This window comes from Lithobates pipiens, unplaced genomic scaffold, assembly GCF_037356315.1.
Source record: "Lithobates pipiens isolate NorthernLeopardFrog02 unplaced genomic scaffold, aLitPip1_a1.2 Scaffold_22, whole genome shotgun sequence".
NCBI classification, from domain to species: Eukaryota; Metazoa; Chordata; class Amphibia; order Anura; family Ranidae; genus Lithobates; species Lithobates pipiens.
In genome coordinates, this window is record NW_027507784.1 from 257703203 (window position 1) to 257718062 (window position 14860).

The window sequence follows — 14860 nt, forward strand, 5'->3', positions numbered from 1 at the left end:
GGCCTAAGCCTGACTGCTCCTTTGAATGAATGAATGAATGAATGAAATACTTATATAGCGCACAATGCGAACTGAATCGCCTCTGAAGAATTGTTGGACCAAGGGATGATTGGCCCATGCGACTCCAGAAAAAGCTGAAATTGCTGAAACCTGGACCCGGAGAGAACTAACCGAAAGGGAGATATCCAATCCTGATTGCAAGAAGCTTAAGACGTCCCGGACTGTCAGGGTATTACAGGAACTGGACCTTGAAGACAAGTGATCTGCAAACTTCGCCCAAATTCTCTCATATACCCGGTTAGTACTGCTTCTTCGAGCACTAAGAAGAGTGGGAATGACTTCTTCAGGACAGCCTAAAGCCTTCAACCGTCCCCTTTCAAAAACCAAGCCTTTAGGCGCAGGTGATCCGGGCAAGGATGTAATCTCGACCCTTGAGACAGAAGGTCTGGCCTGGATGGTAAAGGAATTGGATCCCTGACACTGAGGAGCATCAGAAGCGGAAACCAGGGTCTGTTGGGCCAATAGGGAATTATGGCTATCACTTCTGCTGTCTCTGACCTGAGTCTCCTCAGGAACTGATGAATAATAGGAGTTGGGGGAAAGGCATAGGCCTTGTGGAACCACCATTTCTCTGTCAAGGCATCCACCCCGTAGGCTTGAGGATCCCTGTACCTTGAATAATACTTCTCCAGTTTTTTGTTGCAAGGGGAGGCAAACAGGTCGACTTCTGGGGAGAGCCCCATTGTCAGGATCCAGTTGAACACTTCCTCGTGGAGAGACCACTCGTTGTCCAGAAGTATCCGGGAAAGAAAGTCTGCCTGAACGTTCTGAATCCCTGGGACATAAGATGCTGTCAGATCCTTCAGGTTCCTCTGAGCCCAGGTCATGATCGGTTCCACCTCCTGGAGAAGGGATAGACTTCGGGTACCCCCTTGCCTTCTTATGTACGCCACTGCTGTGGTATTGTCTAGCCTGAGTGAGACCGAGGCTCCTGAAATCAGATGCCGAAAGGCTAGCAGAGCTTGAAAGGCTGCCCTTAACTCCAGGATGTTCGACACCGTCCCTCTGGAGGGGAGAATCCAGGTGCCCTGAGCCACTTCCGCCAGACAGTGGGCGCCCCAACCCCTGTTGCTGGCATCTGTTGTTATGGTGACCCATGAGATGGGGAGAATGGAGTGGCAGTTGCAGAGATTTTCCCGCTGGAGCCACCACAGAAGGGAATTCCTCATGGATAAGGTGATCCGAATCAGCTGGGTTTTGCTGCCTGACCATTGATGAAGGAAACCCTTCTGAAAGGGCCTCATCCTCCACTGTGACCACCTCACCATCGGGATTGTCGCTACCATAGTGCCTATAATTTTCAGGCACTGGAGAGCCTGGAGATGAGAGGCAGAGAGGGCTGGACGGATTCTGTCCCTGACCACTGACAACTTCTCTTCTGGTAATGAGATGGTGCCTCTGACAGTGTTGAATAGGGCCCCTAAGAACACCAGTCGCTGAGATGGGACCAGCTGGCTCTTCTCCAAGTTCAAGATCCACCCGAATTCCTGTAGGGTGGAGATGACCTGCTTTCTGTGTACCAGAAGTTGATCCTTGTCTTGAGCCAACAACAGAAGGTCGTCTAGGTAGTGATGTAGACGAATCCCTTTGGTTCTCAGAAGAGCTACCACTGCCAACAGTACTTTTGAAAATACACGAGGAGAAGTTGATAGCCCGAAGGGAAGGCAAGTAAATTGAAAATGGCTTTCGCCCACGGAGAAGCGGAGATACTGTTGGTCATTTTCTGCAACTGGGACATGAAAATAGGCGTCCTTGAGGTCTATGGAGACCATCCAGTCCCCTGCTTGGACAGATTGTTGAATTGTGGATAAAGACTCCATCTTGAATTTTTCTTTTTTGATAAAACTGTTCAAGTGGGTTAGATCTATGACCGGCCTCCAGGCCCCGCTCTTTTTCCGGACCATAAACAAAGGAGAGTAGATTCCCATGCCTCGCTGAATGACTGGAACATGGATAATGGCGCCTTGAGCCAACAAAGATTCCACGTAGGCTAGAAGAATTAGCCTTTTTTCGTCTGAAGCCGGGAGAGAGGTGGGGACCCATCTGAGTCTGGGAGATTCCTTGAAGGTCCAAACATGACCTGAGGAGACGGTCTTGATGGTCCAGAAGTCTTGGATCGAGGCCGCCCAGACATGGCGAAAGTGGAAAAGACGAGCCCCCACCTGCCCTGTCTGAGCGGGCCCAACCTCAAAAGGATTTAGTTGGTTCCCTCTCTCCCTTCAAATCACTTTTTGTAGATTTTTTAAAAGAGGATTGTCTTGATTTCCAGGACCTGGAAAATTCACGGCCTGGTCTGTAACTGCGAGCTTCCCTGGCTCGTTCCTGGTACTGTCTCTTTGGAAAAGACCTTCTCTGGGCTTGCAAACGCCGGTCCTGGGGGAGGAACCCCGACTTCCCACCAGTGGCTCGGGTAATAGCCTCATCCAACTTATTGCCGAAAAGGGAGGACCCTTCAAAGGGGATGCGGCACCATACTTGTTTTGAGGCTGGGTCTGCCAGCCAGGGGCGGAGCCAAAGAGCCCGTTTAGCCGTAACAGAAGAAAGCATCACCCGAGCCACCATGCGTATAATGTCGATAGAGGCCTCCCCAAGAAAGGCGGAGGCCAGCCTAAGCTCTTGGATAGGCGAGCTCTTAGCTGTATCTTCAGAGATATTTCTAAGTGTCTCATCTACACTATCTGTCCATATCTCCATTGCTTTGGACATAGCGGCCAGAGCTAGCGCTGGCTTACAGGCCATTCCTGCTGTGAGATACTCTCTTCAAATCAGCATCAATTCGTCTGTCCAGAACGTCCTTAAAAGACACGGTATCCTCTAAGGGAAGAGTGACATGTTTCACCAGCCTCATGACTGCTGCGTCTACCAATGGCGCTGACTCCAAATGCTTCACCTCTTCTTCATTGAAAGGATAGAGTTTCGAAACCTTTGATAGCATGGAATTTTTCTTCTCCACCTTGCCCCATTCATCTGTGATAATCTCACCTAGCTCAGAGATAAAAGGAAAATTAATCCGTTCCTTCTTTAATTGCTTAAAGAATTTTCTTTGTTTGGAAGGAGCAGCCACAGAATCTTCCCAGTTCAGTGTCTCTCTAACAGCTCTGACCAGAGGAGGCAGTAGAGCGAAATCAAAGCCCACACAGGGATCACTTTCATCAGAGTCACTGTCAGATATGGCAGCTGAGGGGTGGCTATGCGCAGAGGATTCCCAAGTATCCTGCAGCTGAGTCTCCCTTCCTGGAGAAAGTGGCGGCTCTGCCGGGGGAGCATAGGACTGGCCCTCAATATTTCTGAGGGACTCCTTAACAACTTTTTCCACCAGGGTTTTAAGTTGTTGATCCGCGTCACCCCTTTCATTGGAAGCCTTGGCGTAGCAAGGGTCGCATAAAGATTTTCCTGCCGGTACAAGAGCTCTGCACCCCCAACAGGCACTAGCTGAGTGACTAGATTGAGTCCTCGAGGAGTGCGATCTTTCTTCACTACGGTGTCCTGATCTTGAGGAGGAACCATAATGTTTAGATTTGGAAGAGGAGTGCCGGTGATGCGACTTGGAGGAGTCGCTCCCTCTATGAGAGCTGCGATGCTGTTCTGACCTGGAAGGGCTGAAAAAGGAACAAGACAAGAAACCACAGAGACAAGACATCAGGACAGAGCTAACAGATAAATACCCCTCCCCCACCAGACCTTCAGGAGATCATTAGAAATACCTTTTATGAGAGGGCTGGCCACAAACAGGCGGTAAGGAATCCATGTCCTCAGCGATATCCATACGCGCTGAAAAGATGACAAGGGATCAGTGCAAGGGACAGGGAAGGGATAGCCTCCCTATCCCAGAATGCCACTTACCAGTGGATGCAACACAGAGGCAGGGGGAAGTCACCGCAACAGCCCGCAAGCATTCCCAAAGCTTGCAGACTAATTCCACATTTAAATAGCCCGCCCCTGTGACGTCACCGCCGTGCCTGTGCGCATGCGCGAAACAGCGGCAATTTGCCGCTATTGCGCATGCGCGAAACCAAGCCTCGATCTCAACCGCGTTCGCGCATGCGCAGTACGGCCGAAAACGCAAACCCGGAAGTAGAACGGCGGCTGGAACGCGGAAGAACCAGCCGCCATGCCTGCACATACAAACAAACAGAAACAAACGAAGACAGATAATAAAATACAAAAACTGCTGCCATAAAGAACTTTTAGAACCTCTCACCACTCCCACCACGATCGATCACTCGGCCGAAGATAAGGTAAGATGACACCGGACTTTCCAGGGGGCAAAACAGGTCACCTGCTAATAGCTGGCTATCCGACCAATGCGCAGCCTGCCTGCCAGTGGCCAGGACATGGGCTTCTTCACAGCGCCTCTTCCACTGCCCACTCCATACCCTGCTAATAGCTAGGGCTTAGCGGAGTAATGCGACTTTCCAGACCCAGAGTCGCAGACCGGCCGACCTCGATCGTGGGGATGAAAAATCTTCAGGTAGAAAGACCACCTCCTGGGTCCTTCGGAGGAGGACAAAAAAAGAACACGGCCAGGGGCAGGGAGCAAAGATTTATGGGAGTAGTGTCCTATGGGTAGTGGAGGCGGGACTTAACCCACACGTTGCTGCCATGGAGTCTGTCAGGAAAGGTTAAATTCACATAAGCAGAAACAGGGTCAGCATGTCATAAATCCCATAGAATACTATGGACTGACACTCTAGTGCAGGGGTGGCCAACCAGACAAAGACCAAGAGCCACATTTTTTACCAAGTTACCGCAAAGAGCCACATCATACGCATGGGCACACATGAGCATCACCCCATCCCTTCCTCATACACACATACTTTTGCTCTGGATTTATTGTAAATGTCACACACTGTTTTAACACTACAAAGACCACAGGCCAGTCATTTTCATCAAGTCAGTAATCTTCCTTTGAAAGTACATCCATGTGACAGAAGACAGCAGCTCATCTAATTTCCAAAATACATAAAAAATAAATGGTCTTACAAACAGTGAACTGGTCAGGATAACAATAAACAGTTAATGGGTCTTCTAGCCTGAACTAGCAGTAAATTCTTCCAAAAGACATCACATAAAGCATGCAGCACACACAGAGCGTAGCGTTTTCAAGCAGAAAATTGTGCAATTTTGCTGCGTTTTTTACCGCGTTTCGCTGCATTTTTTACCGTGATTTTGTGCAGGGCAAAAGGTCACCAATGTTAAAAGAAGAAAAACATCCAAATCTGCTAAAATCGAGCGACAAAAAAGGGGTCCGGAACTTGTTTGAGCGTCAGGCTTTCGGCTTTAGGCGACATGGAGTGGAGATGTGAACCATCTCCATTGAGAATAATACATTTTTTCCCCTTCAGCGTTTTGTAGCTTCAGGCTTCAAGCTACAAAACGCTTAGGTGTGAATGGGGCCACCCCTGCTCTAGTGCATCAAAGCAGGCACTTCTGTAGCTCAAAAGCATCCAAGCATGATGACTACTCTAGGAACACACACCCTACATGTAAAAGTTTGGTCTGAATGACTTCCTCAGGGGCTTGCATTTATTTAGATATCTTACAATGAAGTAGGCAACCAGAATGTGAATCAGGAGGAATTAGGCATTGCCAATTAAAAGCATTATCAAAGAGTCTGGCCTAAAAAGGGCAAGTCAAGCAGAAGTTGTTTCAAGGCATTATCTATATCTCAAGCATGCAACCACAATGCCCTCCACATATGTACAGACATATCTGCCTTGTAAGACATCAATTTTGAGGCTTCTACAAGGCCAGCACAGTTGAAGTGCTTCAAGTATTTACGTAAAACTGCTGTAAAACTCTAGGATCAGGAATTGAGATTGAGGAACCCCTTCTTATGCCGCGTACACACGATCGTAATTCTGGCCAGAAAAAGACCGATGAGAGCTTTTCATCGGAAAATGCGACCGTGTGTATGCTCTATCGGAATTTAGCTGTCCGAATTTCCGCCAGCCAAAAATTTATAGCATGTTCTCAATGACAACTTGTTATGTGTATAAGTCTAGGTTCATATCTATGCGGCTGTGCTTGATGCAGTTTTCAGGTACATTTTGCAGTGCATTTTGCATTTTACACATAATACAAATGTTATAAATTAAGTTGCAGTTCAGCGAGTAAATATTTGATCCCCAAGCAAAACATGACTTAGTACTTAGTGGAGAAACTCTTATTGGCAAGCACAGAGGTAAGACGTTTCTTGTAGTTAGTGACCAGGTTTGCATACATATCAGGAGGTATTTTGGTCCATTCTTCCTTCTTCTCTAAATCTTGAAGGTTTCTTGGCTGTCGCTTGGCAACTCAAGTTTCAGCTCCCTCCAAATTTTCTACAAGATTAAGGTCTGGAGACTGCCTAGGCCACTCCATGACCTTAATGTGCTTCTTTTTGAGCCACTCCTTTGTTGCCTTGGCGGTATGTTTTGTGTCTTTGTCATGGTGACCCATCTTTAGTGTTCTGGGTGGGGTAAGAAGGTTTTCATCCAGATACAAAATCTGCAGGGGATCAAATAATTATTTTCTCCACTGTAAGCCAGAGCGGACAGCGACGAGGGTGAACGTATATAAATAGGGGGCCCAGGATTTGTGGCTACAATTTGTTCCCTGAGGGGAGACCAGCAAACTGTCCGCAAAAATAGAGAACGCGGGTCAAGGTCACCTGTTGTAACAGGGCTGTCCAATAAATGGCTCTTAAAAGACAAAGCACACATGACTGTTAAGGAAACCAACTAGATCTAAAGGAGACAAGACCTTTAAAGAGGAAGTAAACCCTGATGGGTTTACTTCCTCTTTTTTTCCCTGCAAAGGTAAAGCATAATGGACTACTATGCATCGCATAGTAGCTCATTATGTGTCACTTACCTGACACAGGAGCCAGCGAAGTCGCCGCTGTCCCCTGTAGTCCGCCGCATCCATGTTGCTTGTGGCGTCTCGCAGCTCCGACGAATCACAGCGCGCGCAACCGCGATGACGTCACTCCCGCGCATGCGCACGGGAGTCGCGTCTCGCAGCTCCGCCGCTGCCATACGGGGAAGCCGCGATGACGTCACTCCCGCGCATGGGAGTCGACAAATTTGGCAAATCCATTCTTGGATTTGCCGCATTTAGTGCGCCTGCGCGCCGCTGTCTACGGCGCATGCGCCGTTGACAGCGGTGCCCATTTTCGGGCAAATATCTCCTAAACCATATAGGTTTAGGAGATATTGCTTGGACCTACAGGTAAGCCTTAATCTAGGCTTACCTATAGGTCCAAGTTGTTTGGAAGGGTTTACTTCCTCTTTAAAGCAGGCTGAAGAGAAGTGAGATGATGGATCAGGCAGGAGAATCCATGTGGTGTGTTTGGTAGGGACTCTAGAAGGTGGGAAAGACCATCACACGCATGGGTATGCATGGCTTAATGAGGTGAAGCCATGCAGATAGAGCAACTTCAGAAAAAAAAAAAGGCCAGAAAGATTTAAATTAAGCCTTGCAGTTGACAGCGGTGAGATGATTCTACTGTTACTTTGTCACAACACTGGGAGGAGGCACTGTTCCAAAACTGAATACATTAGAGTACATACAGTGCATTCCTAAAGTACTCAGACCCCCTTCACTTTTTTTATTCGGTTATGCTGCCACCTGATACTACAGTTGTTTAAATGAATTTCCTTTTCTCATTAATCTACACTCAGTACCCCAGAATGACAAAGTGAAAACAGAATTTGACAAAGGTCTGTTTTATTTATTTATTAAAAAGAAAAAGCTCTACCATATGTACTTAGGTATTCAGACCCTTTACTCTGTACTTTGTTGAAGCACCTTTGGCAGAAATTACTGCCTCATGTATTTTGGGGTATGATATGACAAGCTTTGCACGCCTGCCATTCTTTGAAAATTCTCTCAAGCTCAGTCAGGTTGGATGGAGACCGTCAGTGTACAGCCATTTTCAGATCTATGCAGAGATGTTCAAGTCAGGGCTCTAGCCGGGCCACTCTGGGACATCCACAGAATTGTCCCTAAGTCACTTCTGTGTTGTCTTGGCTGTGTGCTTAGGATCGTCATGTTGGAAGGTAAACCTGAGCCCAGTCTGAGGTCCCGCATGCAATGCAACAGGTTTTCATTGACGATATATCTGTGCTTTGCTCCATTCAGCTTTCTCTCAACCCTGACCAGTCTCTCAATCCCAGAGTCCTTCGGATGCTTTTTTTTGCAAACGCCAAGTCGGCTTTCATGTGTTGCACTGAGGAGAGGCATACATCTAGCCACTCTGCCATAAAGCCCAAATCAGTGGAGGGCTGCAGTAATGGTTGTCCTACTGGAACTTTGTCCCATCTCCACACTGGATGTCTGGAGCTCAGTTGGAGTGACCATCGGGTTCTTGGTCAACTCTATTACTAAAACCTGGTACACACTTATCAGTTTTTTTTACCTTCAACGCAGCAGGCTGAAAAAAAAAAAAGGAGCTCGAGAAGAGATCCTGTATAACAATCCCATGTTGGTACAACAATTTCCCCGCCACTCCAGAACACACCAGTCAGATCGGAATGCCGATCGATAGACCTTCTTCAGTCATGCCCCTTCGACAGAAGCCAGACTGGCTGCCGTACACATAGCCGAATGTCAATAGAAAGGGCTGATACTGCCTAATATTCGGCCCCTGTGTACGGCCCTTTAAGCCCTTCTCCCCCAGTTGCTTTGTTTAGCCAGGCGACCAGCTCCTGGTTTTGCCAAACTTCTTCCATTTGAAAATTATGGAGGCCACAGTGCTCTTGGGAACTTTCAGTGCAGCAGACATTTTTTTTTGTAGCTTTCCCAAGATCTGTGCCTTGCAATAATCCTGCCTCTTAAGGACCCCCCCGCCATCGTACAACTATTTTAAGGGGAATACCGCTGTTATGGCAGCAGCTAGCTGCCATAACTCCTGGTATCTTCTTCAACGGCAGGCAGCGTGCTTTCAGACAAAAGTTGTCTCAGTGGCAGATTCGCCGCGAGATCGCTTTTATCGGGGGCGGGAGAGGGCCCCCTCCCTGGTGGTGTACGCCACTTACCAGAGCCATCAGTAGTGGCAGAGAAATGTCAAACACCACTGGTCTTAAAAGGGAAATAACTTTCTTTTTTTTTTATAGTGCAAATGTTAGATCTGGGGCCTTTTTGACCCCAGGTCTCACATTTGAGAAGTCCTGTCATGCTTTTTTTTTCTGTTACAAGGGATGTTTACATTCCTTGTAATAGGAATAAAAGTGATCCAAAACATTTTTTTTTTAAAAGGACAGTGTCAAAATAAAATAAATAAGAAAAAAAGCACCCCATCAAGCTTGCGCGCAGAAGCGAATGCATAAGAAAACGTTTGAACCACACATGTGATGTTTTGCCGTGATCGTTAGAGCAAGGGCAATAATTCTAGCGCTAGAACTCCCCAGTAACTCAAAACTAGTAACCTGTAGAAAATGTAAATATTGTCTATGGAGATTTCTAAGGGTCAAAGTTTGTCGCCATTCCATGAGCCGGCGCAATTTTTAAGTGCGACATGTTGGGTATCCAATTTACTCGGCGTAACAATATCTTTGACAATATAAAAAAAATTGGGCTGTCTTTTTTTTTTATTCAAAAAAGTGTATTTTTACCCAAAAAAATTGCGCTTGTAAGACCGCTTCGCAAATACGGTGTGACAAAGTATTGCAACGACCGCCATTTTATTCTCTAGGGTGTCTGAAGAAAAAAAATGTTGAATGTTTGAGGATTCTAAGTAATTTTCTAGCAAAAAAAAATTAAAATTTCAACTTGAAAACACCAAGTCTTAAAAATAGGCCCAGTCCTTAACCACATGCCGACCGTGCCATAGCCGAAAGACGGCTACAGCACGGTCGTGTTTTTCTGGGTGGACGTCCATGGACATCCTCCCAGGATGTTGCTCTCGTGTGCCCCCTGGGGCGCGCTCCCGCAAACATCCATGACCAGTTGGTAGCAGCCGTTTACCATGTGATCGCTCCGTCATTTGACGGAGCGAGCATATGTAAACAAACCGGCGTCATGTCATGACACTGGTTCCTCCCTTCCCTCTCTGTACCGATCGGTACAGTGCGAGGGGAGAGGGGGAGAGATGGCAGCCCCCCTCATACATGTATGTATGTCAGTGCCCCCCCACACCTGTATATATTCCAGCCCCTAACATACACAAATCTGTAAACACACAAGGCTCTGGTCCCTCCCTGTACACAAACAGCCCCCCACCCCCTTTCCCTCACAGCCCCAACAAGTAAAGAAGTCGGAAGTGACGAAACGCGTCAGGACGTAACACACACCGGAAGTGACGTGTGCATTCCACGTACTAAGTTTTGAAAAACCAGGGTACCAGGAAGTAAATCAGTCTACAGAGCGGACGTCCGCGGTGTCCTGAGGTGGTTCATTACAAGGAATAAGGCACAGTACACTCTTAATGCGATTGTTTTTATTTCATTTTGGTACGCATATTTGTCTATATGGGGGGTTTGAATAAAGATGTTTAAACAATATCACACTATGTCAGTATAATCTTGTCTTTTCTATGAAAAATATCGGACCTCCCATCTTTGGAGACATCTAGTGGCGAAGGAGTATTTTTTTGATAAACTGAAGGCTCAGATTCTCTTGTTTGTTTGGTGAGTGCACCCCCAAGGGGGGCTCTTATTTTGGAGCACGAATAGGTGGAACGTGAGGTGGAAGCTGGGTTTTATCTCTCTTCTTTTCACAAACTGGACTGTATCACCACTTTTTCATGAGCACAAAAACGAATGACATCTGAACAAGACTCTGCATGTCTAAGCGCTGCTATATATAATTAGTGGACTCTTGTTTTTAAGATTGGAGCTTTTTATATATTTCTATATGTTTTCATAGTAAAGAAGGTAGTCTTACGTTTTCACAAAGATGATATGTTGCTGAGAAGCACAGTACAAATCACACGAGGGGTGCACATACACATAGTAGCCAGAGGTGGCAGTAACCCAGAAGAACAGCAGAAGTTGTGAAATTGTTTCTGTAATGTACAACACAGCTCCCCTTCAGCCGTCCTGCCTTCTTCAGGCCCCGGGGCCCCTTACAGTTGTGACGGCTGTACCCCCCTGATGGCGGCACTGCTGAAATATATTACTAAATTCTTGGGTTTAGTTGTGCTTTAAACACGTACAAAAATATCACCTGTATAGCTTCAACCTTAATTGCAGCAGTGGAGAATAGCAGGAGATTGATTATTCTCAATAGCTCTTCTGTAAATGATCCTACAGTGAGAACAATGTTTGGAGATAGGATTTGCTGACCTGCAGAATCACAGGCTCCTAATCCCAGAACACAGGGTTACTTGCAACCATAGAATATTTACAAAGCTAAAATCGGAAAACAGAAGCCTTGGGCAGGGGGAAAGGTTATTTTCCGATTTAAAATGTAACATGAAAAGAGATCACTCTCTGTACTGTTATCTTTTGTTCTTTGACACAGGGTTTCAGCTAATCCGATATTGCTGCAGTCAGAATTATTTTGTAGGCCAATTACTGCAAGATCTGACATATGAAATAACACAGGGCATGGGAGTAGCTAGAACTGCTTTGTACTAGTCTGACATTTTTTTGTTCAAAGCACAACAATAGAATTCTTTTCTCTACGCACAGCAGAAACTCTGATTACTCCCAGTTTATTGGCCTGATACTGCAATGAATGAATCACTTGCTCACTTTGCTGCTGATAGTGTGGAAAGCTACAGAAGTGTAAGCAGAGCTAGATCAAAAGGCAAACTGTTAAGAAATAATCCAGATGTACCTGTATAGGCAAAGGATTCTTCCTTTGAATTTCTAAAATCATTATGAACATATTCTGCAAGTTCTTTAAATATATAAGGGCCCTTTCACACCGAACACAGTTGGCTGAATTTTGAACTGCACTCTAACTGGATAGATATACAGCCCAAAACCAAGGTAATCCTATGGGCATAGTTCACATCCTTGTAGTGCAGTTCAGCGCAGTTAAAAAAAGAAAGTAGAACATCCTGCATTTTTCTGCACCGTGAATGCAGAAAACATGCTACAAACGCATTGCACTGTGCCCCGCCCCTTTAAGCCAAGAAAGCCTAGCATAAAAATGTCTAGAAAAATGCAAACTTCGCAAAACACATTCAAGCGCATGTCAAATGCATGTAAACATGCAGTTAAAAATGTGAAGTTATGTGCAGTTTCTGGTGTTAATGGGCCCTTACCACATTTACTAAGCTATGGGGAAAATGACTGCAACTGCACTTTCAAAGTGCACTGCAAAAGTGCATTTGCCTTTAGTAAATGCACTCCTATGTCTCTGGGATGCAACGTGAAATCCCTCCAGTGGAAAAAAGAGAGTGCGGCTGCAATCGCGGGAAAACTTGACCTTAAAAACCATATGAAGCTTGTCGCCCAAAAACGTGTGGGAGCTTATTTTGGGCAACAAACATGCATAAGGCAGCCCATTGAAGTGGGTAGGCTGCCCTGTGCATGACAAACAAAAACAAATGCGAGTTCCTGCTACACGAAGTGCGATTTGTGCCTTAACTTAAATTATGGATTTTGTTTGTTTACTTTAAAGTGTGTAGAAACCCAAAATCTAGTTTTTAATATATTTGGCATCATGCCTTACTGTATACAGTTTTCAAAAGCTGCATTCATGCCTGAGGGTTTTTAAATTGACAAATTACACAATACACATTGCTGATGCCATTTATTTTAATCGCCCCTAAAAATGCGATGCAGTTCTGCTGCAATTGTTGCGCAATAAATTGCCCTCAAAAATCATGGCAAATAGCATCATGTGAAGCTCGTTGCCCAAAAAAAGGATCCGGAGCTTCCTTCGGGCAACAAGGGCACGCTGCTGTGCATCTGAAATGCATGTTGTGCAATTTGTCATTTTAGCAAAGCATTTTGAAATTGCAGGCAGAATCATGGCAATTCCACCCATGATTCAAAATGGGCAGATGTGAATGCAGCCTTAAAGTGATACTCTTTTTTTTTTTTTTTTCATTAAAATTAAACATGGTATACTTACCTGCTCTGTGCACTAACTTTGATTGACAGCAGCGGGCGTTCACACACGTCCGAGTACACAGAACATGGAAATGTACTGGGGTACTCCAGTGAGACCTGAATAAGAGGATATTAGAGACAGTATTGGCATCCATCCTATCTTCTCGGCTGGGCTTTACAGTGCCTGCTGAATTGATATACTCAGTCTGGTGCGTTTGAATTGCATGTGGTGATGGCGGAGTAATACACGGATTCAATTTATTGCTACTATCACGGGCAATTCTGCAGACTTTGCCTTCCAGATAAATAGATCTACCATCTATACTGCACTATGATACATTTTTTTATGTTTTTGGCTGCATATGACATTATACTAAGGAGGTGCCAACGATTGACATCTTTTGAAGATCTGTTTGCAATTTTTTGCATAATGCGTGTGTGCTGTTCTCTTGAGACAGGATTTGGATCTGGTGAGTGATCATTTCTCCCATTCTGTTTATTCAAGGAAGCACTGCGGTTTTTTTTAAAGTCCACTGTGGACTTTAACACACCATTTGAGTTTGATTTGGTTGTTTTTAGGAAGGATTTATCCCATTCCTTCCTGTTTGTTTTTCATTTATTACTTTTTTTTTGTCTTTCTATGAATTATCATTAGCACTGCAAAATGGTTTGTATTTTTGCCAGAGCTACATTGGAATGGTTTAGACCAGGGGTAGGCAACCTGGGGCCCTACAGCTGTTGCAGAACTACAAGTTCCGTCATGCCTCTGGGAGTAATTGCAACTGCCAGCCTTGCAATGCCTCATGGGAAATGTAGTTCCACAACAGCTGGAGGGCCCCAGGTTACCTACCCCTGGTCTAAACCATTCCATTGCAGCTCTGGCTGTATGTTTAGGGTTGTTTTCCTGCTGGAAGGTGAGTCTTGGCCCCAGTCTTTTGCAGACTCATACACACGAGCAGAAATTCCATTGGAAAAATCTTGGATTGTTTTTCCAACGGAATTCGGCTCAAGCTTGGCTTGCATACACACGGTCACACAAAAGTTCTCTGAACTTTCAACCGCCAAGAACACTGTGATGTACAACACTAGATGAGCTGAGAAAATTAAGTTAAATGCTTCAGAGTATGCGTCAAATTGTTTCTGATCATGCGTAAGGATTTTGTGTGTCGGAATTGGTACAGACGTTCAGAATTTCTGATCAGAACTTTTTCTGACTGAAATATTGAGAACCAGCAAAAGTCCGATGGAGTATACACACGGTTGGAATTTCTGAACAAAAGCTCACATCGGACTTTTGCTGGCGGAATTTTTGATCGTGTGTACGGGGCATAACAGGTTTTTTTTCTAAGGATGTACTTGGCTCCATCCATCTTCCCATCAACTCTGACCAGCTTCCCTGTCCCTGCAGAAGAAAAGCATCCTCACAACATGATGCTGTCACCACTATGTTTCACGGTGGGGATGTTGTGTTCAGGGTGATGTGCAGTGTTCATTTTCTGCCACACAGCGTTTTGCTTTTGGGCAAAAAAAAAAAGAGTAGAATTTTGGTCTCATATGACCAGAACACCTTCTTCCACGTTTGCTGTGTCCCCCACATGGCTTCTCGCAAACTGCAAAGGGGACTTATGGCTTTCTTTCAACAATGGCTTTCCTCTTGCTACCTTTCCATAAAAACCTGATTTGTGGGGTGCACAACTAAGACCGCATACATACCATTAGATTTTCTTCAGATTTTTGTCTTCAGATTTACCAAAACCATGTAGCGCAAGGGCCTGCCTGATTGCATAGAAATTGAAACGCTTAAGGTTTGA